Here is a 22,500-nt window from a genome sequence, read left to right as displayed (position 1 = left end):
TGAAATTAGGTGAGGGCAATTGTACCAAAGAGCTGTAGGCAGACTGCCATTCCGAATGAGCTCTTATCTGTTGTTTGTGGAATTTAAACAGCTTGTCACAATGCTTGCAGGAAAGATTATGGGATGGAGCCATTTTCGAAAAAGCACATGTCTTACATAAGGAGGTTTCTGTAGTGTAGTGGTGATCACGTTCGCCTAACATGCGAAAGGTCCTCGGTTCGAAACCGAGCAGAAACAGCAATCGGCTTTTGGCAGAAAATTTAAACTGTTTGCCACAACAGGAGGGCTCAGCTCACTTTTCCTTTATACACTTTTTAACAAGCCTGCACCAGAAGATTTCTGCCTGCACTTACAGGGCATGTTTCCGTAGTGTAGTGGTTATCACGTTCGCCTCACACGCGAAAGGTCCCCAGTTCGAAACTGGGCGGAAACTGTGGATGGTCTTTGCTAACATGTTTTGAGTGGTTTTCTGTTAAGCAGGTCAGAACACTTGCAGGGCGATTTCCGGTGTAAATTCTTTAGAAAACGACTAAAACAAAACAAATGACCATTGAAGTTTCCTGTAGAGTAATAAAAAATGTTTAGTCTGCCAACAAAAATAGCAGCTTTTTGCCATTTTAAGGACAGTGGGCAGTCTATCGTTTCAGTCGCTTTTGAACAAGCGTACGCTAAAAGAGGTCGGACTGTCTCTCAAGTTAATTTTCCGTAGTGTAGTGGTTATCACGTTCGCCTCACACGCGAAAGGTCCCCAGTTCGAAACTGGGCGGAAACTGTGGATGGTCTTTGCTAACATTTTTTGAGTGGTTTTCTGTTGAGCAGGTCAGAACACTTGCAGGGCGATTTACGGTGTAAATTCTTTAGAAAAGGACTAAAACAAAACAAATGACCATTGAAGTTTCCTGTAGAGGAATAAAAAATGTTTAGTCTGCCAACAAAAATAGCAGCTTTTTGCCATTTTAAGGACAGTGGGCAGTCTATCGTTTCAGTCGCTTTTGAACAAGCGTACGCTAAAAGAGGTCGGACTGTCTTCCAAGTTAAGTTTCCGTAGTGTAGTGGTTATCACGTTCGCTTTACACGCCAAAGGTCCTCAGTTTGAAACTGGGCGAAAACAAGTAAAGGGGTTTTTAATATACGTGCTGAAATTCGCAACAAAGTTTTTGGACTATTGAAATTAGGTGAGGGCAATTGTACCAAAGAGCTGTAGGCAGACTGCCATTCCGAATGAGCTCTTATCTGTTGTTTGTGGAATTTAAACAGCTTGTCACAATGCTTGCAGGAAAGATTATGGGATGGAGCCATTTTCGAAAAAGCACATGTCTTACATAAGGAGGTTTCTGTAGTGTAGTGGTCATCACGTTCGCCTAACACGCGAAAGGTCCTCGGTTCGAAACCGAGCAGAAACAGCAATTGGCTTTTCGCAGAAAATTTTAACTGTTTGCCACAACAGGAGGGCTCAGCTCACTTTTCCTTTATACACTTTTTAACAAGCCTGCACCAGAAGATTTCTGCCTGCACCTACAGGGCATGTTTCCGTAGTGTAGTGGTTATCACGTTCGCCTCACACGCGAAAGGTCCCCAGTTCGAAACTGGGCGGAAACTGTGGATGGTCTTTGCTAAAAAATTTTGAGTGGTTTTCTGTTGAGCAGGTCAGAACACTTGCAGGGCGATTTGCGGTGTAAATTCTATAGAAAAAGGACTAAAACAAAACAAATGACCATTGAAGTTTCCTGTAGAGTAATAAAAAATGTTTAGTCTGCCAACAAAAATAGCAGCTTTTTGAGTGGGCAGTCTATCGTTTCAGTCGCTTTTGAACAAGCGTACGCTAAAAGAGGTCGGACTGTCTTCCAAGTTAAGTTTCCGTAGTGTAGTGGTTATCACGTTCGCTTTACACGTCAAAGGTCCTCAGTTCGAAACTGGGCGGAAACAAGTAAAGGGGTTTTTAATATACGTGCTGAAATTCGCAACAAAGTTTTTGGACTATTGAAATTAGGTGAGGGCAATTGTACCAAAGAGCTGTAGGCAGACTGCCATTCCGAATGAGCTCTTATCTGTTGTTTGTGGAATTTAAACAGCTTGTCACAATGCTTGCAGGAAAGATTATGGGATGGAGCCATTTTCGAAAAAGCACATGTCTTACATAAGGAGGTTTCTGTAGTGTAGTGGTCATCACGTTCGCCTAACACGCGAAAGGTCCTCGGTTCGAAACCGAGCAGAAACAGCAATTGGCTTTTGGCAGAAAATTTAAACTGTTTGCCACAACAGGAGGGCTCAGCTCACTTTTCCTTTATACACTTTTTAACAAGCCTGCACCAGAAGATTTCTGCCTGCACTTACAGGGCATGTTTCCGTAGTGTAGTGGTTATCACGTTCGCCTCACACGCGGAAGGTCCCCAGTTCGAAACTGGGCGGAAACTGTGGATGGTCTTTGCTAACATTTTTTGAGTGGTTTTCTGTTGAGCAGGTCAGAACACTTGCAGGGCGATTTGCGGTGTAAATTCTTTAGAAAAGGACTAAAACAAAACAAATGACCATTGAAGTTTCCTGTAGAGGAATAAAAAATGTTTAGTCTGCCAACAAAAATAGCAGCTTTTTGCCATTTTAAGGACAGTGGGCAGTCTATAGTTTCAGTCGCTTTTGAACAAGCGTACGCTAAAAGAGGTCGGACTGTCTTCCAAGTTAAGTTTCCGTAGTGTAGTGGTTATCACGTTCGCTTTACACGCCAAAGGTCCTCAGTTTGAAACTGGGCGAAAACAAGTAAAGGGGTTTTTAATATACGTGCTGAAATTCGCAACAAAGTTTTTGGACTATTGAAATTAGGTGAGGGCAATTGTACCAAAGAGCTGTAGGCAGACTGCCATTCCGAATGAGCTCTTATCTGTTGTTTGTGGAATTTAAACAGCTTGTCACAATGCTTGCAGGAAAGATTATGGGATGGAGCCATTTTCGAAAAAGCACATGTCTTACATAAGGAGGTTTCTGTAGTGTAGTGGTCATCACGTTCGCCTAACACGCGAAAGGTCCTCGGTTCGAAACCGAGCAGAAACAGTAATTGGCTTTTCGCAGAAAATTTTAACTGTTTGCCACAACAGGAGGGCTCAGCTCACTTTTCCTTTATACACTTTTTAACAAGCCTGCACCAGAAGATTTCTGCCTGCACCTACAGGGCATGTTTCCGTAGTGTAGTGGTTATCACGTTCGCCTCACACGCGAAAGGTCCCCAGTTCGAAACTGGGCGGAAACTGTGGATGGTCTTTGCTAAAAATTTTTGAGTGGTTTTCTGTTGAGCAGGTCAGAACACTTGCAGGGCGATTTGCGGTGTAAATTCTATAGAAAAAGGACTAAAACAAAACAAATGACCATTGAAGTTTCCTGTAGAGTAATAAAAAATGTTTAGTCTGCCAACAAAAATAGCAGCTTTTTGAGTGGGCAGTCTATCGTTTCAGTCGCTTTTGAACAAGCGTACGCTAAATGAGGTCGGACTGTCTCCCAAGTTAAGTTTCCGTAGTGTAGTGGTTATCACGTTCGCTTTACACGCGAAAGGTCCTCAGTTCGAAACTGGGCGGAAACAAGTAAAGGGGTTTTTAATATACGTGCTGAAATTCGAAACAAAGTTTTTGGACTATTGAAATTAGGTGAGGGCAATTGTACCAAAGAGCTGTAGGCAGACTGCCATTCCGAATGAGCTCTTATCTGTTGTTTGTGGAATTTAAACAGCTTGTCACAATGCTTGCAGGAAAGATTATGGGATGGAGCCATTTTCAAAAAAGCACATGTCTTACATAAGGAGGTTTCTGTAGTGTAGTGGTCATCACGTTCGCCTAACAAGCGAATGGTCCTCGGTTCGAAACAGAGCAGAAACAGCAATTGGCTTTTCGCAGAAAATTTAAACTGTTTGCCACAACAGGAGGGCTCAGCTCACTTTTCCTTTATACACTTTTTAACAAGCCTGCACCAGAAGATTTCTGCCTGCACCTACAGGGCATGTTTCCGTAGTGTAGTGGTTATCACGTTCGCCTCACACGCGAAAGGTCCCCAGTTCGAAACTGGGCGGAAACTGTGGATGGTCTTTGCTAACATTTTTTGAGTGGTTTTCTGTTGAGCAGGTCAGAACACTTGCAGGGCGATTTGCGGTGTAAATTCTTTAGAAAAGGACTAAAACAAAACAAATGACCATTGAAGTTTCCTGTAGAGTAATAAAAAATGTTTAGTCTGCCAACAAAAATAGCAGCTTTTTGCCATTTTAAGGACAGTGGGCAGTCTATCGTTTCAGTCGCGTTTGAACAAGCGTACGCTAAAAGAGGTCGGACTGTCTTCCAAGTTAAGTTTCCGTAGTGTAGTGGTTATCACGTTCGCTTTACACGCCAAAGGTCCTCAGTTTGAAACTGGGCGGAAACAAGTAAAGGGGTTTTTAATATACGTGCTGAAATTCGCAACAAAGTTTTTGGACTATTGAAATTAGGTGAGGGCAATTGTACCAAAGAGCTGTAGGCAGACTGCCTTTCCGAATGAGCTCTTATCTGTTGTTTGTGGAATTTAAACAGCTTGTCACAATGCTTGCAGGAAAGATTATGGGATGGAGCCATTTTCAAAAAAGCACATGTCTTACATAAGGAGGTTTCTGTAGTGTAGTGGTGATCACGTTCGCCTAACACGCGAAAGGTCCTCGGTTCGAAACCGAGCAGAAACAGCAATTGGCTTTTGGCAGAAAATTTAAACTGTTTGCCACAACAGGAGGGCTCAGCTCACTTTTCCTTTATACACTTTTTAACAAGCCTGGACCAGAAGATTTCTGCCTGCACTTACAGGGCATGTTTCCGTAGTGTAGTGGTTATCACGTTCGCCTCACACGCGAAAGGTCCCCAGTTCGAAACTGGGCGGAAACTGTGGATGGTCTTTGCTAACATTTTTTGAGTGGTTTTCTGTTGAGCAGGTCAGAACACTTGCAGGGCGATTTGCGGTGTAAATTCTTTAGAAAAGGACTAAAACAAAACAAATGACCATTGAAGTTTCCTGTAGAGTAATAAAAAATGTTTAGTCTGCCAACAAAAATAGCAGCTTTTTGCCATTTTAAGGACAGTGGGCAGTCTATCGTTTCAGTCGCGTTTGAACAAGCGTACGCTAAAAGAGGTCGGACTGTCTTCCAAGTTAAGTTTCCGTAGTGTAGTGGTTATCACGTTCGCTTTACACGCCAAAGGTCCTCAGTTTGAAACTGGGCGGAAACAAGTAAAGGGGTTTTTAATATACGTGCTGAAATTCGCAACAAAGTTTTTGGACTATTGAAATTAGGTGAGGGCAATTGTACCAAAGAGCTCTAGGCAGACTGCCATTCCGAATGAGCTCTTATCTGTTGTTTGTGGAATTTAAACAGCTTGTCACAATGCTTGCAGGAAAGATTATGGGATGGAGCCATTTTCGAAAAAGCACATGTCGAACATAAGGAGGTTTCTGTAGTGTAGTGGTGATCACGTTCGCCTAACACGCGAAAGGTCCTCGGTTCGAAACCGAGCAGAAACAGCAATTGGCTTTTGGCAGAAAATTTAAACTGTTTGCCACAACAGGACGGCTCAGCTCACTTTTCCTTTATACACTTTTTAACAAGCCTGCACCAGAAGATTTCTGCCTGCACCTACAGGGCATGTTTCCGTAGTGTAGTGGTTATCACGTTCGCCTCACACGCGAAAGGTCCCCAGTTCGAAACTGGGCGGAAACTGTGGATGGTCTTTGCTAACATTTTTTGAGTGGTTTTCTGTTGAGCAGGTCAGAACACTTGCAGGGCGATTTGCGGTGTAAATTCTTTAGAAAAGGACTAAAACAAAACAAATGACCATTGAAGTTTCCTGAAGAGTAATAAAAAATGTTTAGTCTGCCAACAAAAATAGCAGCTTTTTGCCATTTTAAGGACAGTGGGCAGTCTATCGTTTCAGTCGCTTTTGAACAAGCGTACGCTAAAAGAGGTCGGACTGTCTTCCAAGTTAATTTTCCGTAGTGTAGCGGTTATCACGTTCGCCTCACACGCGAAAGGTCCTCAGTTCGAAACTGGGCGGAAACAAGTAAAGGGGTTTTTAATATACGTGCTGAAATTCGCAACAAAGTTTTTGGACTATTGAAATTAGGTGAGGGCAATTGTACCAAAGAGCTGTAGGCAGACTGCCTTTCCGAATGAGCTCTTATCTGTTGTTTGTGGAATTTAAACAGCTTGTCACAATGCTTGCAGGAAAGATTATGGGATGGAGCCATTTTCAAAAAAGCACATGTCTTACATAAGGAGGTTTCTGTAGTGTAGTGGTGATCACGTTCGCCTAACACGCGAAAGGTCCTCGGTTCGAAACCGAGCAGAAACAGCAATTGGCTTTTGGCAGAAAATTTAAACTGTTTGCCACAACAGGAGGGCTCAGCTCACTTTTCCTTTATACACTTTTTAACAAGCCTGGACCAGAAGATTTCTGCCTGCACTTACAGGGCATGTTTCCGTAGTGTAGTGGTTATCACGTTCGCCTCACACGCGAAAGGTCCCCAGTTCGAAACTGGGCGGAAACTGTGGATGGTCTTTGCTAACATTTTTTGAGTGGTTTTCTGTTGAGCAGGTCAGAACACTTGCAGGGCGATTTGCGGTGTAAATTCTTTAGAAAAGGACTAAAACAAAACAAATGACCATTGAAGTTTCCTGTAGAGTAATAAAAAATGTTTAGTCTGCCAACAAAAATAGCAGCTTTTTGCCATTTTAAGGACAGTGGGCAGTCTATCGTTTCAGTCACGTTTGAACAAGCGTACGCTAAAAGAGGTCGGACTGTCTTCCAAGTTAAGTTTCCGTAGTGTAGTGGTTATCACGTTCGCTTTACACGCCAAAGGTCCTCAGTTTGAAACTGGGCGGAAACAAGTAAAGGGGTTTTTAATATACGTGCTGAAATTCGCAACAAAGTTTTTGGACTATTGAAATTAGGTGAGGGCAATTGTACCAAAGAGCTCTAGGCAGACTGCCATTCCGAATGAGCTCTTATCTGTTGTTTGTGGAATTTAAACAGCTTGTCACAATGCTTGCAGGAAAGATTATGGGATGGAGCCATTTTCGAAAAAGCACATGTCGAACATAAGGAGGTTTCTGTAGTGTAGTGGTGATCACGTTCGCCTAACACGCGAAAGGTCCTCGGTTCGAAACCGAGCAGAAACAGCAATTGGCTTTTGGCAGAAAATTTAAACTGTTTGCCACAACAGGACGGCTCAGCTCACTTTTCCTTTATACACTTTTTAACAAGCCTGCACCAGAAGATTTCTGCCTGCACCTACAGGGCATGTTTCCGTAGTGTAGTGGTTATCACGTTCGCCTCACACGCGAAAGGTCCCCAGTTCGAAACTGGGCGGAAACTGTGGATGGTCTTTGCTAACATTTTTTGAGTGGTTTTCTGTTGAGCAGGTCAGAACACTTGCAGGGAGATTTGCGGTGTAAATTCTTTAGAAAAGGACTAAAACAAAACAAATGACCATTGAAGTTTCCTGAAGAGTAATAAAAAATGTTTAGTCTGCCAACAAAAATAGCAGCTTTTTGCCATTTTAAGGACAGTGGGCAGTCTATCGTTTCAGTCGCTTTTGAACAAGCGTACGCTAAAAGAGGTCGGACTGTCTTCCAAGTTAATTTTCCGTAGTGTAGCGGTTATCACGTTCGCCTCACACGCGAAAGGTCCTCAGTTCGAAACTGGGCGGAAACAAGTAAAGGGGTTTTTAATATACGTGCTGAAATTCGCAACAAAGTTTTTGGACTATTGAAATTAGGTGAGGGCAATTGTACCAAAGAGCTGTAGGCAGACTTCCATTCCGAATGAGCTCTTATCTGTTGTTTGTGGAATTTAAACAGCTTGTCACAATGCTTGCAGGAAAGATTATGGGATGGAGCCATTTTCGAAAAAGCACATGTCTTACATAAGGAGGTTTCTGTAGTGTAGTGGTGATCACGTTCGCCTAACACGCGAAAGGTCCTCGGTTCGAAACCGAGCAGAAACAGCAATTGGCTTTTGGCAGAAAATTTAAACTGTTTGCCACAACAGGAGGGCTCAGCTCACTTTTCCTTTATACACTTTTTAACAAGCCTGGACCAGAAGATTTCTGCCTGCACTTACAGGGCATGTTTCCGTAGTGTAGTGGTTATCACGTTCGCCTCACACGCGAAAGGTCCCCAGTTCGAAACTGGGCGGAAACTGTGGATGGTCTTTGCTAACATTTTTTGAGTGGTTTTCTGTTGAGCAGGTCAGAACACTTGCAGGGCGATTTGCGGTGTAAATTCTTTAGAAAAGGACTAAAACAAAACAAATGACCATTGAAGTTTCCTGTAGAGTAATAAAAAATGTTTAGTCTGCCAACAAAAATAGCAGCTTTTTGCCATTTTAAGGACAGTGGGCAGTCTATCGTTTCAGTCGCTTTTGAACAAGCGTACGCTAAAAGAGGTCGGACTGTCTTCCAAGTTAATTTTCCGTAGTGTAGCGGTTATCACGTTCGCCTCACACGCGAAAGGTCCTCAGTTCGAAACTGGGCGGAAACAAGTAAAGGGGTTTTTAATATACGTGCTGAAATTCGCAACAAAGTTTTTGGACTATTGAAATTAGGTGAGGGCAATTGTACCAAAGAGCTGTAGGCAGACTGCCATTCCGAATGAGCTCTTAACTGTTGTTTGTGGAATTTAAACAGCTTGTCACAATGCTTGCAGGAAAGATTATGGGATGGAGCCATTTTCGAAAAAGCACATGTCTTACATAAGGAGGTTTCTGTAGTGTAGTGGTGATCACGTTCGCCTAACACGCGAAAGGTCCTCGGTTCGAAACCGAGCAGAAACAGCAATTGGCTTTTGGCAGAAAATTTAAACTGTTTGCCACAACAGGAGGGCTCAGCTCACTTTTCCTTTATACACTTTTTAACAAGCCTGCACCAGAAGATTTCTGCCTGCACCTACAGGGCATGTTTCCGTAGTGTAGTGGTTATCACGTTCGCCTCACACGCGAAGGCCAGGCATGTAAACCTGTAGATCGGTGACTAGCCAATCAGAAGCGAGAGAAATTTGAGGGCGTGTCCCAGGTTTTATTAATATTATTCCCCACTGAAACATCGGTTCGAATCCCAGCTGAGCTGAAAATGAAGATGTTATTTATACCCTTTGACACATTCACTAATTCATATATTAAATGGAGTATGAATCAGTTATCACTTTACTTTTGTTTTCTAATATGAAACTTGTTTCTGTAGGACACTTATTTTACTGAATGATAAATTAATTGGTGCAATGTGATATACAACCTATTGTGCTTGTCCAAAATAACAGTCAAGGATTTTCGTGATATTTTCAGTTAAATTATGCTTTAATAAAAAATAAAAAGAATAAAATATACAATTAAAAATAATACTTTTATTTTAAAAGAGTAATTATACAACAACACTATGTACAGTACATGTTAAGTACACAATAATGTGAACCAAGGCAATTGGATTAAATGAACAAATGTAAAAAAACAAATATGGGAAAATCTCAACATGACTAAAATAAATAATATATGAAATCAAATGCCTACTGAACAAAGGTCTATGAAAGAATAAAAAAGAAACAGGCTGAAACAGGCTACACAGTACTTTTTCAGTTAAACAAAGATTATGCTACTACCAATGTGCATGTATACAGTAGTTATAAATATGATTGTGCCAAAAGTAACACACTAATAAAAAGTAAGAACAATATAATAACATGCTTAAGAAATATTATATGCACAAAAAATCTTACAGGTGAAATGCAAAGTATTTACAATTGCATAAGATTAAAAGTAGTGCTTTCCGTCACCCAAATAACATTTTAACTGACAAATTATGCATGTAACAGTAAAAGTTAAGCATACTGTATTAGCATACTTTTTAAAATTTTACAATCAAGCATGGACCAACATGGCATTCTAAAGTAAACAAACAAACAAAAACTCAGAAAAACAAATAAGGATATCCAACACAAACAAGATACAGAGTTATTTTTTTATGATACAATAATTACAATATATACATTTAAAACCAGGAAACATGAGGGCAGTCACTTTCCCTTTTCTGCTCTTCCTTTCTGCCTCATAAAAGGAAGATTGACAGAACTCTCCCCAAGTCATCTCGTGAGTCATCCCCTCTGTCCGATATAGGGAAAACACTTTGGCAGGACAATATACATATTTCCCTGCCACACCAGGGAACCCAGTATGTGTATGTGGACTATCTGGGCCTTGTTTGAGGGGCTTGTGGCAGAACCTACAGAGGCGACCAGTGGGATGCTGCTCCATGGCCTTTCTCTTTCCCCGCTCTTCCATTACCTGTCTTACCGCTGCAGACCGCTGCTTTGCGGCCTGTAGCTCTCGATTAAAAAAAGGTGTTTCAGCAACGTCAGCAAACGGCATTCGAGGATTGGTGAGGGCCTTCCGCTGCATACACGTGGTGTACCTTTGTAGAGCAGTAAAAGTACTTCACGCTCCCAGACTGATAAAAAAAATGAATGGAGGAGCCATCACCAAGGTAACGTGACTTTGGCTGACCACAAGCAAGACAGTTCCGGGTCCTCTTTTTAACAGGCTGCTGTTGTTGCTGCTGCTGTTTCTCCACAATCTCTTTCACCATCTGTTCAATCTCAATCTTAGTTAGCGGGGACTCCTGGGGCTTATTTATGGGTGGGTTCACTGGGGCAGGTGGGAGGGTTACCACTGGAACACTTACAGTTTCACTACCTCTTGTGAGTTGATGCCACAGTTGCTGGGTCTCTAGGAGTTTCTCTGGACTGGTGTTCAGAGATGAACTTGTGTTCGTCATCTTAGCCAGGTGTTTCACGTAACGTGAGATATGTTGTTTTGTGGTGGGGTGCAAGAGGCTATTGGGATCCCTGGAGGCAACCTGCACAATGGCAGCATACTCTGCATCTACCTGGGTGAGAAGGTCTTTCTGCCCACGGTACTTTGCCAGAAGACCATCAATGGAATCCTTCATGGGCTGTGTCCACCGAAAATGGTCCAGGACAAAAAGTAGACCCCCTGCCTTGATGGAACCTGTGCGAGCAGCTCGTGGAGAGGGTGCAAAGGGCAGTGGTGGCGTCATCTCATCTAAAAGAGAGGAAAAGGGACATAAAAATTTAATAATTTTTACTATTATCTCCGAAATATCTGTAATATTAATATAAATAAGGAATAATTAAGGGAAGAATATGTGAGCTGAATCACTTTTTACATTGGTGGGCTGTGCAGGCTGGATCATTGTTTGTGAGCCAGGAGAAATCACACCAAAGATGTCATCCTGGAGCATAGGGTATATAATTTGGATTACAATCAGTAATTACATAGTTAGATTTTGTATTTTAGTGATTGGGGATATTTGTAAGTACAGCAGTCAAGTTTACCTGAACAAAGTGTTCCTCCCTCACCTCCTCAGGTGTGTCATCAGGTGGGAAGGTCTCACTGAGTGCAGACGGCTGTGAGGACTGATGCTCTCCCTCCCCTGCAACAGGTACCTTCTGGGACTTGTGCTTGTCCCAGTCCAGGGGGACAGGACGACAACCAGGCTCCACATACTGTAGTCCAAACCTTTCTCTGGTGTCTGTCTGTGAAACAAGTAAGGCAGGGTACTTGGCCTGGCCTGTCACCTCGTCTGAGAGCTTGTTCAATTCCATAATCAGCAAAGGATCAAAAACTGCAGGCAGCTTCACTCCAGGCTGCTTCATGTCCACGAGGCGCTGGAAATTCCAGCGAGCCACTCCAATCATGCCCTGCGCCTGGAAAAGTTCTGTGGATACTTGAGTGCCTGTGACCCATTTTGCCTGATGGAAATGGAACCCCTCCTGCTGAGAGGTGCCTCTCACAGGGATCCACACGGGTACAGCTGCTGACTCCCCCTTCACATGGTTCAGCTGGACCGTTCCACCATGCCTATAGAGGATCCCCTCTTCAATTTCTGGGTCACTGAGGCAGCCTCTGAGGATGTGGACTCGCTGAATCCTCCACACCTTCAACATCGATGGTTTGAAAAGTGGCCCACCATCAGGATCGCATTCTAAAAAGAATTTTTGGAGAACGCTCTCCACTCTCTCCAGCAGCTCTTTGGGGTGTGGGACCCTAGTGCGACAGTGCTCCCTGATGTGCTTCTTTGTTGGATTTGCAGGCACTATCCCACAGAAGACATAAGCCTGCTTCAGTCTCTGTAGGTCCGCCTGGTCCACAACACTAAAAGCTGCTGACAGAAACTTGCAGAAAGCACTGTGCAGTGGATGGTGCTCAGAAGTACACTCTCTGGAGAATCGCCGCATGCAGTGGAATAAGTCCAGCTTGATGTTGATGTCGCTATTATATTCTTTGCGGGAGGCACAGGTGTTGATGAGATTCCCAGAGGTTGCCGCAGTCACTATAGCCTCAGTGGTCTTCCAAGAATCCCAGAGGAGGTGCTCCTGGGGATCAGGGTTTGGGATCCTGAAGGCAGCACAGCAATCTCTGTTCCACACACAAAGAGAAATATATTTAAAATATTAAACATTCACATAAATAGGATGTATTTGAAATACTATATTTTGATTTCTTTACAAATATATTATACTGTAGGTGGGAAGGAAAATATTATGGCTAGTTTCTTACCTGTCAACCCACTGGTAGTTGGCTTTTGGCAGTCCTGCAAAAATGTAACGACGGGATAGCCCCTCATACATTGGCTGCAGGGATTTATCACATTCAGACTGCAGCATCACCCAGGACAAGATCATCCAGTTTTCATTCATCACAGCGTATGATGACATAGTACCTGATGCAAGCACAACCTTCCGGGCCACTTTGCGGGTATGGTCAGCCCTTAATACTTGTCCAAATGTGCCTTGAAGGAGCAGATTGAGTGTGCTCTCCTGCCTATGGTACTCCTGAATGAGGCAGTCAACCAAGTAGTGGGGTGAGACTGTTACTCCAAACCAGCCGACCACATCACCATACTCACCAAATGGAGCAGGAGTATTTGCCCCTGTGATGGTCTGCTGACCATAAAGTCCCCTGTCTCCATCCAGCACATTCTTAACTGTGGACAGGTAAGCCAGGTGTGCACGCTCATACCTGAGGTGGAGAGCTTCGTTCAACTGATTGGCCATATCATTGGGAGACTTTCCTGTGCGCCGCAACTCATCCATCACAGTCTTACATATGGCCTTCTTGTGCGTCAGAAAAGCTGGAAAAATGTTGCAGAATCGACTTGGCAGCATCTCCATCCATTGGGGTTTGTCTGCAAACCAGTACTTTTTACAGACTTTACAGGTGAGCCGAGAGGCCAGCATATAGTACTGGCTGCTTGTACCAATAATGACACGGGGTCGTCCAACTCCTGATGAGACAACTTGAGGATTTGGACAGCCGTTCAGACATGGCAGAGTGTAGTTGTTGCGGACTCTTTCCATAATGGGGTGCTCTGGTTTCCAAATGAAGAATGGATGAAGTTGAAAGTATTTTGGTGATGGCAACTTATAGACAGAATCAATAAGCTCAGGCTGAGGTGGGTAACGCCACAAGGAGATCATGTTCATTGGATGTCTCACCATTCTAGAGCCTGGCCACAGTCCCAGGTTTTCCATTTCTGTTTTCATCCAGATTCTCTGCTGGTGAGAGCAGTTCCATTGGCTTACATCTTGCTCATAGCCTGGCAGTGGTGGATGTGCTGGCTTCTCCTCTAACTGAGTTGAGGGGTATCCAGCAGAGGCTGCAGGGAGTGCTGTGGGTGGAGTAGAGGCTGCAAGGAGTCCTGACTGGACAGCAGCTGCAAGGGGGCCTGAGGGAGGAGTAGAGGCTATAGACTGTGTAGAGGTCACTGGGAGGAAGGCGGCAGGATGACATGGTTGACATTAGTCATAGATGAGCATTACATTTGTAACATATGTTAAATCTGTTTTAAATTTTATTAAGTAAAATTATGTTACATTAAGTCCTTACATTGACAAAGCATGGTTTCCTGCACTGGTCTCAAAGGCGATGTGGTCTTGCTTGTCGATAACCCCAATTCAAGCAACTCTGGAGGTACTGGCAAAGGAACCCTCACTGGAGTGAATGGAATTGGTGAAAAACAATAACACTGATCAGAAACAGGCATATCCTTACAATAGAGTCGGCATGTGTACACGTCCATATACTAACCTGGATGTGGAGATGCAGTAGCACTATATTCATCAGGCCGGACTGGTTTTAAGAGTGTTGCTGGTGGTTTACGCCTCCCTAACACAGAAAAATGTAATGTCATTTTAAAACCCTGTAGTACTGTCCCTTAGTAAATGTGTTATTACGTAGTAATGTAAATGCATGCAAACCCATAGAACACAAGTTCAAGTTAGTTTAATAGAAATAAACTAACTTGAACCTGAACTTGAACATGTCAAGACTCTTTATAATATTAGAGGTGTGGTATGCTAATGCATTACCATTACACAAGTGCTAGATTACATGGGTAATTTACAGCTTCATGCATCAAAATGGATCCATCACTCTTGTCGAAATTAATACATATTTGTACATATTTTGCTGTACTTCTGCATTTTGGTACATACCAATCCTTTAAAGTATAGCATTCAAAAAACATGCAAAACAATTACTGTGTACTTACCCTCAATGATGAGATATAAATGCCTTATAAATGGTAGTAGAACAATTGAACACAAGAATTAGAACATGCCTGAACGTGGCCTAACCAACAAACAGCAACAAATCAATGTAGAACAGATAATCCTGATTCATGTCAGAATCATCCCTAGCATGCAGTAGACCTTTGACCACTGGGACTCCAACAACTTCTGAACCTGAAAGCATTGTGAAGATAATGTAACTTTCAAGCATTTATAACATAAACAGACACAATGACATATAAAACACTTTAATGTTAAATTAGAGTACACACCAAACTACACACAGATGTGGAAAAATGTAAAATACTGCTACGTGTCTTTTGCTTGTTAAGTATCTATCTATCTATCTATCTATCTATCTATATACATATATATATATATATATATATATACTCACACACACATTATATACAAACACTGAATATGCATACAATCCAAGTCAGAAAGTAAACTTTATTTCTAAAGCACTGTGTGTGTGTGTGTGTGTGTGTGTGTGTGTGTGTGTGTGTGTGTGTGTGTGTGTGTGTATGTGTGTGTGTGTGTGTGTGTGTGTGTGTGTTTGCTGCAACATTCAATAAAGCTTCTCAACAAGTTCACTTTGTGTCTGACAACATCATTCAACTAACAGATGAAGATGCAGGAGCTTTTCAGAAGGTTGATGTGGCAGTAAATGTCAAATAAAGCTCTTGGGGTTTGAACATGGTCTCTGGAGACAGAGCTGCTCTATTCTGAGAGATCACAATCACTCCACCCTGACAATGCAAATGGGCTTTCAGTCTCACTCTCTGATTGGTCACATCATCTGGACTGGAACACTTTCACTTCTGCTCCACATTTACATCTAAAGAAGGTTGTGATACTTCATATATATAAAGTATAATAAAAATGATTAAGAAACCATGATCACAACTCAAGAATCAGCCGTTGTGACAGTATTTGTGTAATAATGTAAACATTTCTAATAAATATGGAGTTCAGTCATGAAACTCTAGATCAGGTTCTCCAGCTGGACACATTTTGGACGTCTCTCTAATCTGACAAACATTTCAGGTGTTGCAGTCTCTCTATATTCAAATGTCAGAAGTGAAAATATATGTAGGCTACTAAATATTTATTAGATTAATTATATGAAATAGTCTAAAATGGCTGGATTGTCTGAGAGGAAAAGTAATTATTAAGGCGTATAATTCTTTGACGTGTTGACTCCAAGATGTCTTTGATAACATTATGATAGCGTTGAGGAAGAAGTCTTTTTTTTGTAAAGGTGTAATTCACTATGAATACCACAATGAAATGTTAGAGCAATATCAGTAAATATATTTGTCAAATATACAAAAATTATTTTAAATGACTATGGTATTTTTAAATATTATTTTTCTTAAGGTGTAAGCCTATGTGTAGCTCATTGTAGCTATGCTTTAAATATTGTAGCCGAAGTCTAGTAAATTTGTGTAGCCTGTAATGTGTAATAAAAAGTCAGCACGAGATTACAGTTGCAAAAACAGAACAGTTTATTGAAAATAAGCAACAAAACAAAGAAAGTAACAATAATAATATCAATACAACACAAATAAATGAAATTTAAACATAAAGAACAGAAAATTATTGAGAAATAGGCTATTAAAAATACAACAACAAAAAAGGCTGTTTATAGGCTACACAGCAAAAACTCCAGTGTTAAATTAACTCTCCTGGGAGTTTATATGACTCCACACTCAAGAGTGTTAAATTAACTCTGAAGCAGTGTTAAAGTTAATGAGATAATTAAGTGATTAATTGAGCAATGATTGACCAACATTGAAGACACCTGATGTTAACAAGTAGAATCACTGAAAGTGAAAAATCAAAATTATAAGTCACCATTATGGAGATCAGTGTTTGCTTCAGTGGGGCAGTCTGTCAACCCTTACATTTTATACTTTAGATATTGTTTTTGTCACAAAAGTCTGATGGGGCTGATCCACTGAGGGGCTGGAATGAAAGTTTTCATGACATCTTTTTGTGACGTGTTCTGCACGTCCGATATAGACATTAATGGATCCTTCGTACAAGGTTAAAAACTAGTTCAACATGTTTTCAACATAACTCATGGTCTTATTTAGACAATTTAAACTGTTTCTGGACTGAAGAAACACTCTCAGGATGCATTAAATTTACAATTTGAAATAAATTAGTTTATTTACATTGTTTAGATGTGGTTTAGATGGTGATATTTGTTTCATTTTAAGTCACCATTGTGGTGATGAGTGTTTGCTTTAGTTGGGCTCTTGGTCCCAATTCTTCTTACTTTAGCTTTTCTTTGGCTGTTGTAACTGTTTGCATAACACCATTGATTGTGCAGAGAAAGCCAAGAAAATTAAAAATTAGATGTCTTCAGATGCTTGCTGATGATGACAAAATCATCTAAACTTATGTTTTTATATCTGAAATTTATAATTATTCATCTCGTAGAACTGCATTATTTGGACCAGTAACTTTATAATGACCACTGCATACAATATGTTTTAAGAAATTGAAACACACAGTCACACACAGATATCAAGATTTTGCATATGATTCTCAACGACGGTTACAACCAAAACAAAAAAGCCTGGGAATCGAGGATGTTTTGTACTATGAAAGCTACCCATCATGCATTGCGGCATGAAGCATTTTTTTTATTTATTGTCACCATTTTTGTGAATCATATGCAAAATCTTGATGTCTGTGTGTGACTAGATGGAACATTTTCTCAAAACATTGTGTAAATTTGCTTTTTGTCCAACTACTAGGCCAAATAATGCAGTTCCACAAGATTGGTGGTTATAAACTCCAGATACAAACACAAAAGTCTAAACAAAACGTTAAATGCCCACTTTATATTGATTTCATCATCATCATCATCATCGTCAACAACCGACAAGGAGCTGATGAGAGCCAATTTTCTTGGCTTTCTCTGTCACAACAATGGTGTTATTCAAACACACACAGTTACAACAGCCAAAGAAAAGCTAGAATACTAATTATTGGGACCAAGAGCCCAACTAAAGCAAACACTGATCACCACAATGGTGACTCAAAATGAAATAAATATCACCATCTAAACAATGTAAGGAAAAAAAATAAACATACGTTTTAATTTAATGCATCCTGAGAGTTTTTATTTGGTCCAGAAACAGTATAAACCAGTATAGACCATAAATAATGTTGAGAATGGCCACATTTGAACTAGTTTTTAACCTTGCACGAAGGATCCATTAACGTCTTTTTCAGATGTCCAGAACATGTCAAAAAAGACGTCATAAAAACTTTCATTCTGGCCCCTCAGTGGAAGTCTTTTCAAACTCTGACTTTTGTGACAAAGACATTGAAAAACATCTTTTGGACATCATTTTGCTTAGTGAGTTATGTCAAACCATAATCAGCAGCACCTGATCACCTTTTCTCTAAGCAAATAATAATCACCATTATGGTGACTTCGAAAATGAGATTTTTCTTCTTCAGCGATTCTGCCTGTGATCATCAGGTGTCTTCAATGATGGTCAATTATCACTAAATTAATCACTTAATTATCTCATTAACTTTAACACTCTTGAGTGTTAATTTAACACTCATATTTTAACACTTTAACACTCTTGAGTCTGGAGTCAAATAAACTCCCATGAGAGTTAATTTAACACTGGAGTTTTTGCTGTGTATATGCAATGCAAATATTTTAATTTAACTTTAGTTTTAACATGAACATTATTTGTTTAGGTCCAAATAGAAAGTTTAACATTAACATTTTTAACATTTATTGAAATTATTTTTGAACAATTGAAGTTTTCTAATTAAAATGAACATTTCTTTGTTTAATATAGAGTAATTAAGAAGCAGGCTTTGGAAAACCTTCTGGCATTAGTGCTGCGACTGCGGGCGGTTGTGGAGAGGATTTCATGGACTTTCAGCGACAATTTCCACTGCAACGACATTGTCGTTTTGAATGTTCACTTTTAATAAGGAAGTCCTCCTCCACGTCCTGTCCATCCTCTACAAGTTTAGAAAAGAGTGATGTGTGCTGTGGCAGTGGATTTGGACATGGACGTTTTTTGCAGCATGTTGCATTTTTGGCAACGGTGAAATTTGTTTTGGGGAAAAAACTCAGACTGCCAAAATGTGGAATTCCCTCAGTTGCGGGACACAGCGACCTCGGCCGGTTAATGACGCCGGACACAGCTGTTACCGGTTGCTCTGTTTCTTTGTGAGGAGTTATGTCACCCAGCCCAGGCCATGATGGGATTTCTTGGATTTCGGTTTCTTTCGTTGTTGTAATAAACAGTTCTCCATCAAATTCCCTTGTGGTCAAAGAGGTGAACTGGTCGCATTTTCCGTAGCAAATCAGTCCAATTTGATCATCCCAGAGCTGTAGCTTTATCCTGCGGTGAGGTCCTCCACCTGAGCGCTCTGAGTTTCCAGCTGTTCCAGCAGTTTTTAAGTATAATTTAAAATAATATAATTTATTTAAGAACTTACATGTTGCTTTTGGGACATTTTTTAACCTCCTCCACGGTCCGTTTAGATTTATTTGGAGGGTCTCTGTAGTCAATCTGCAGGTCGTTGACCACCGTCAGGCGTGTTCTTCTTCCACATATTATGTCCAAGCCCTCACCTTAACGACCTAAAAGGAAGACATAATGAAATTAGACATAAATATAGACTTCTGTTTGTAGGAAAATAAAACAATCTTAGAAAGTTGATTAAATACTTACTTGGTTATTTTGTAATTCCAGTCAATTTAACTGCCGATTTACAGTTTTGCGCTCGGATGAAAAGATCTCTTTTTTCAACGCAAAAAAAACGGCAACTTGGTGGTAGTTGTCAATCTGCAATATCTGTTTTTTAAATGCTGATTATATAATTATGGACACGTTGTGTAAGTATCCGGTTACACACGTGTCGTCCTCGTCCAGTTTGATTCTCTTGGATGCGGATGCCATGATGAGCTGTCAGTAGGAGAATGTGATACAAGGTTGATTTTACACACTTTTATAACCTACGCCCATCAGAAGACAGACAAGGCTAGACAATGATAGATATCAAGTCAAAAGGGTTGAATTAAAGGACAAGCAGTCTTGCCAAAATGAAACATGTTACTAGGCTATTCATAGATGCCACCTACGTCACTCCAAACCGAACGCCGCCATATTTACGCCCGATCTCGCCCGGTACGGCCGCCCAAACTGCCCATTTGACTGAGACGGAGAGACAGAGATATCTGGAGAAAATTTGTATTTTAGCCTCCGATCCTTATTTCTTACCCCCAGTTTTATTTTATCCATTATTATCTGCCCCAGATAATACACATTTTACACATTTTAGATGTCTTCCCTATCTGTATTAATTTTTTTTGTCTTGGAGAGTCTCTACCATAGTAAATTGATAAGATGAATCATCATTAAAAAGACACAATGTTCAGTTTTGGTCCAATACTATTGAACCATGTGTTTGTTTGTTTTTTTTTAGCTGTTTTGCCTCATTTTAACATAGTATGTTTTATTTTGAATAGAGTCTGTTGTCTGATGAATGACTTTAACTGTAGATCATGGATTTGATCCTGTGGAACAAAAACTATTGTTGAAATCAGACAATATCCAACTCTTGCTGTATTTTCTGGAATGGTGAGTTCGATATTTTGTACAGGGAATATAACGTTTTCTAATTTTGAAAATAGGGGTTTGATAGTGTTTAAGTGAAATTAAGTACATACATGTGTGTTTTAGATTGAAACAGTTTCTTCTTTTGTAAACTTGTCTTTAAAAGCAGAGGCAGACAGAGTAAAAGTACAGATGCCCCTTGCTAAATGTTACTCAAGTGTAAGTAAAAGTGTGACCGGTGCAGGCCGGGGCAGACTCAGATGACCGGTCGCCCTCTGACCAGACACCACCGTGAGGAGCCGACGCCACAGGTGCACGACAGAAAGACGACAGAGGCGGAGATCATTTCAAAGGAGTTACAATCTTTATTGAACACAATGTAGTACACTCTAAAAAATGCTGGGTCGTTTTAACCCAATTTTGGGTCAAATATGGACAAACCCGAAATGTTGGGTTAAAAATGTAATGTAAAAATTTAACCCAACGGCTGGGTTAGTCCATATTTGACCCAAAGTTGGGTTAAAACAACCCAGCATTTTTTAGAGTGTAATGAGCACGAAGTTGATGTACTTCAGCGTCTTCTCGAGGTCTTCTTCAGTTATAGCTAGTTTCTGACCGAACGTCACCACTTCACCCCACAGCGACTCCACCAACGATACGGCTTCGGGACTCAGACGGTAAGTACAGAGGTAAAGATTCGATATGTACGACTGATCTCGCCGCCCAAACTGCCCATTTGAATGAGAGAGAGACATTTCTTATTTTAGGCTCCAATCCTTATTTGTTCCCCCAGTTTTCTTTTGTCCATTATTATCTGTCCCAGACTTGCCCTCCATGACATATATATATATATATCAGTCCCTCCAGAAAAACGCGATTATGCGATCGCTGAATTCAATGCAAAATCAGCCAAAGTCCGCATATTTATGCGGGGGCCGCATTTTTTCAAATACGCCGCACTTTCGCCGCATAAATTGCCGATTTCCTTGCAAAATATGCGGGGTTTGCATAATTTCATAATCCTCGCATTTTCGTTGCAAAAAAAGTCACGTGTATTTTAGTAGAAAGTTAAAAAATGTTCCGTTTGCTTCACACAAGAGCAGCCATTTCCCTCTGTTTCCATGGGAACTTTATTAAGTGATGCAATTACGCGACGCCGGACAGACTCACGGAGGCGATTGACATCTCACAAATCAAACTCGTATAACTGTCTGTCACACGTTCTACCGTCACATCGTTACTTAATAAACAACATAAGATAAAAGAAGTAGCATCAAACAGAAATTACCCGCACACATGGGGTGTTCGAGGCGCACATATAACACTGCAGGGAGTTCAACAGGAGCGCGCAGCTCTTAAAGGGGCCACACCTTATTTACACTCGTTACAGTCTGAAATAAAACAAGATGAGAAATGAAATATTCCCAGCACTTTCTATGATGTAGTATGCTTGCTTATCAAAGGAAGTAATAAGAAATGACTCTTACATTAGCCTAGTGAGAACAGGATGTTGGGGGAATCACTGAAAAAGAGAAATCTTTTTCATCAAACCACAATTTTTGCAAGTTCTCTCAATATTTGCAAATTCCTGCAATTTCATCGCATAAAATTGCATAAATATCCCGCATATTCCATCGCAGTTTTAAAGAAAACGGGCCGAGTAAGCTAATCAATCAATTTTTGCCCGCAACAATCACAAAAAAACTCCGCGTTTTTCTGGAAGGACTGAATACTATAATGGTAAATGTTATATATAAATCGCAAATTTTTTCACAAATTTTTGGAAATTACCACCACAAAATCAGTCATTTTGATCGCAAAAATCACAAAAAAAAATCGTGAAATCCTGGAGGGACTGCTATATATATAATGTACATAACTGCTCCATACAGTGGCGATCGCTTGAAGGCTTTCGAGAGTCCCGATGCTGTGGCTGGATGGGTAAAACACGGAAAAGTGCGGCACCTGGCCACCAAGGATTGATATTGAATCATGGGAAATGTAGGTATTAGAAATAAGACAAAAAATTCAGATGTATGATTTTGGCGGTAGTTTGCTCTGATTAGGTAGCGAGTTGTTAGCTAGCTAAGTGGCTAACAGCTGATAGCTTTCCAATCTCTTTTTTCATCTATTAGATGTTTTTCTCTGTACACACACACACACACACACACACACAGAGAGAGAGAGAGAGAGGGAGAGAGAAGCACACACAGGAGAACTGAGAGATCTTTAATTATATTAATGATAGAAGAGAGAGAA

At 40.8% G+C, this 22,500-nt stretch overlaps 1 non-coding gene and 1 pseudogene across 2 annotated transcripts; one reads left to right on the top strand and one right to left on the bottom strand.

Annotated features, from left to right (window-relative positions):
• Positions 1-3,495: 3,495 nt before the first annotated feature.
• On the top strand, positions 3,496-3,568 carry trnav-uac (transfer RNA valine (anticodon UAC)). The gene has a single exon. It is a non-coding gene; the product is annotated as a tRNA-Val (tRNA).
• A 6,809-nt stretch (positions 3,569-10,377) lies between these two features.
• LOC120483643 (uncharacterized) lies at positions 10,378-14,287 on the bottom strand (annotated as a pseudogene). The gene is made up of 6 exons (XR_005623636.2): positions 14,148-14,287; positions 13,947-14,051; positions 12,618-13,824; positions 11,393-12,476; positions 11,217-11,289; positions 10,378-11,099 (listed from the first exon to the last, which is right to left on the bottom strand). The product of XR_005623636.2 is annotated as an uncharacterized LOC120483643 (transcript).
• Positions 14,288-22,500: the final 8,213 nt, after the last annotated feature.

The sequence above is a fragment of the Pimephales promelas genome, chromosome 3, assembly GCF_988280905.1.
Source record: "Pimephales promelas chromosome 3, fPimPro1.hap1.1, whole genome shotgun sequence".
NCBI lineage: Eukaryota > Metazoa > Chordata > Actinopteri > Cypriniformes > Leuciscidae > Pimephales > Pimephales promelas.
Note: the sequence above shows the minus strand (reverse complement) of the source record. Positions and strands in the feature narration are given on the sequence as shown.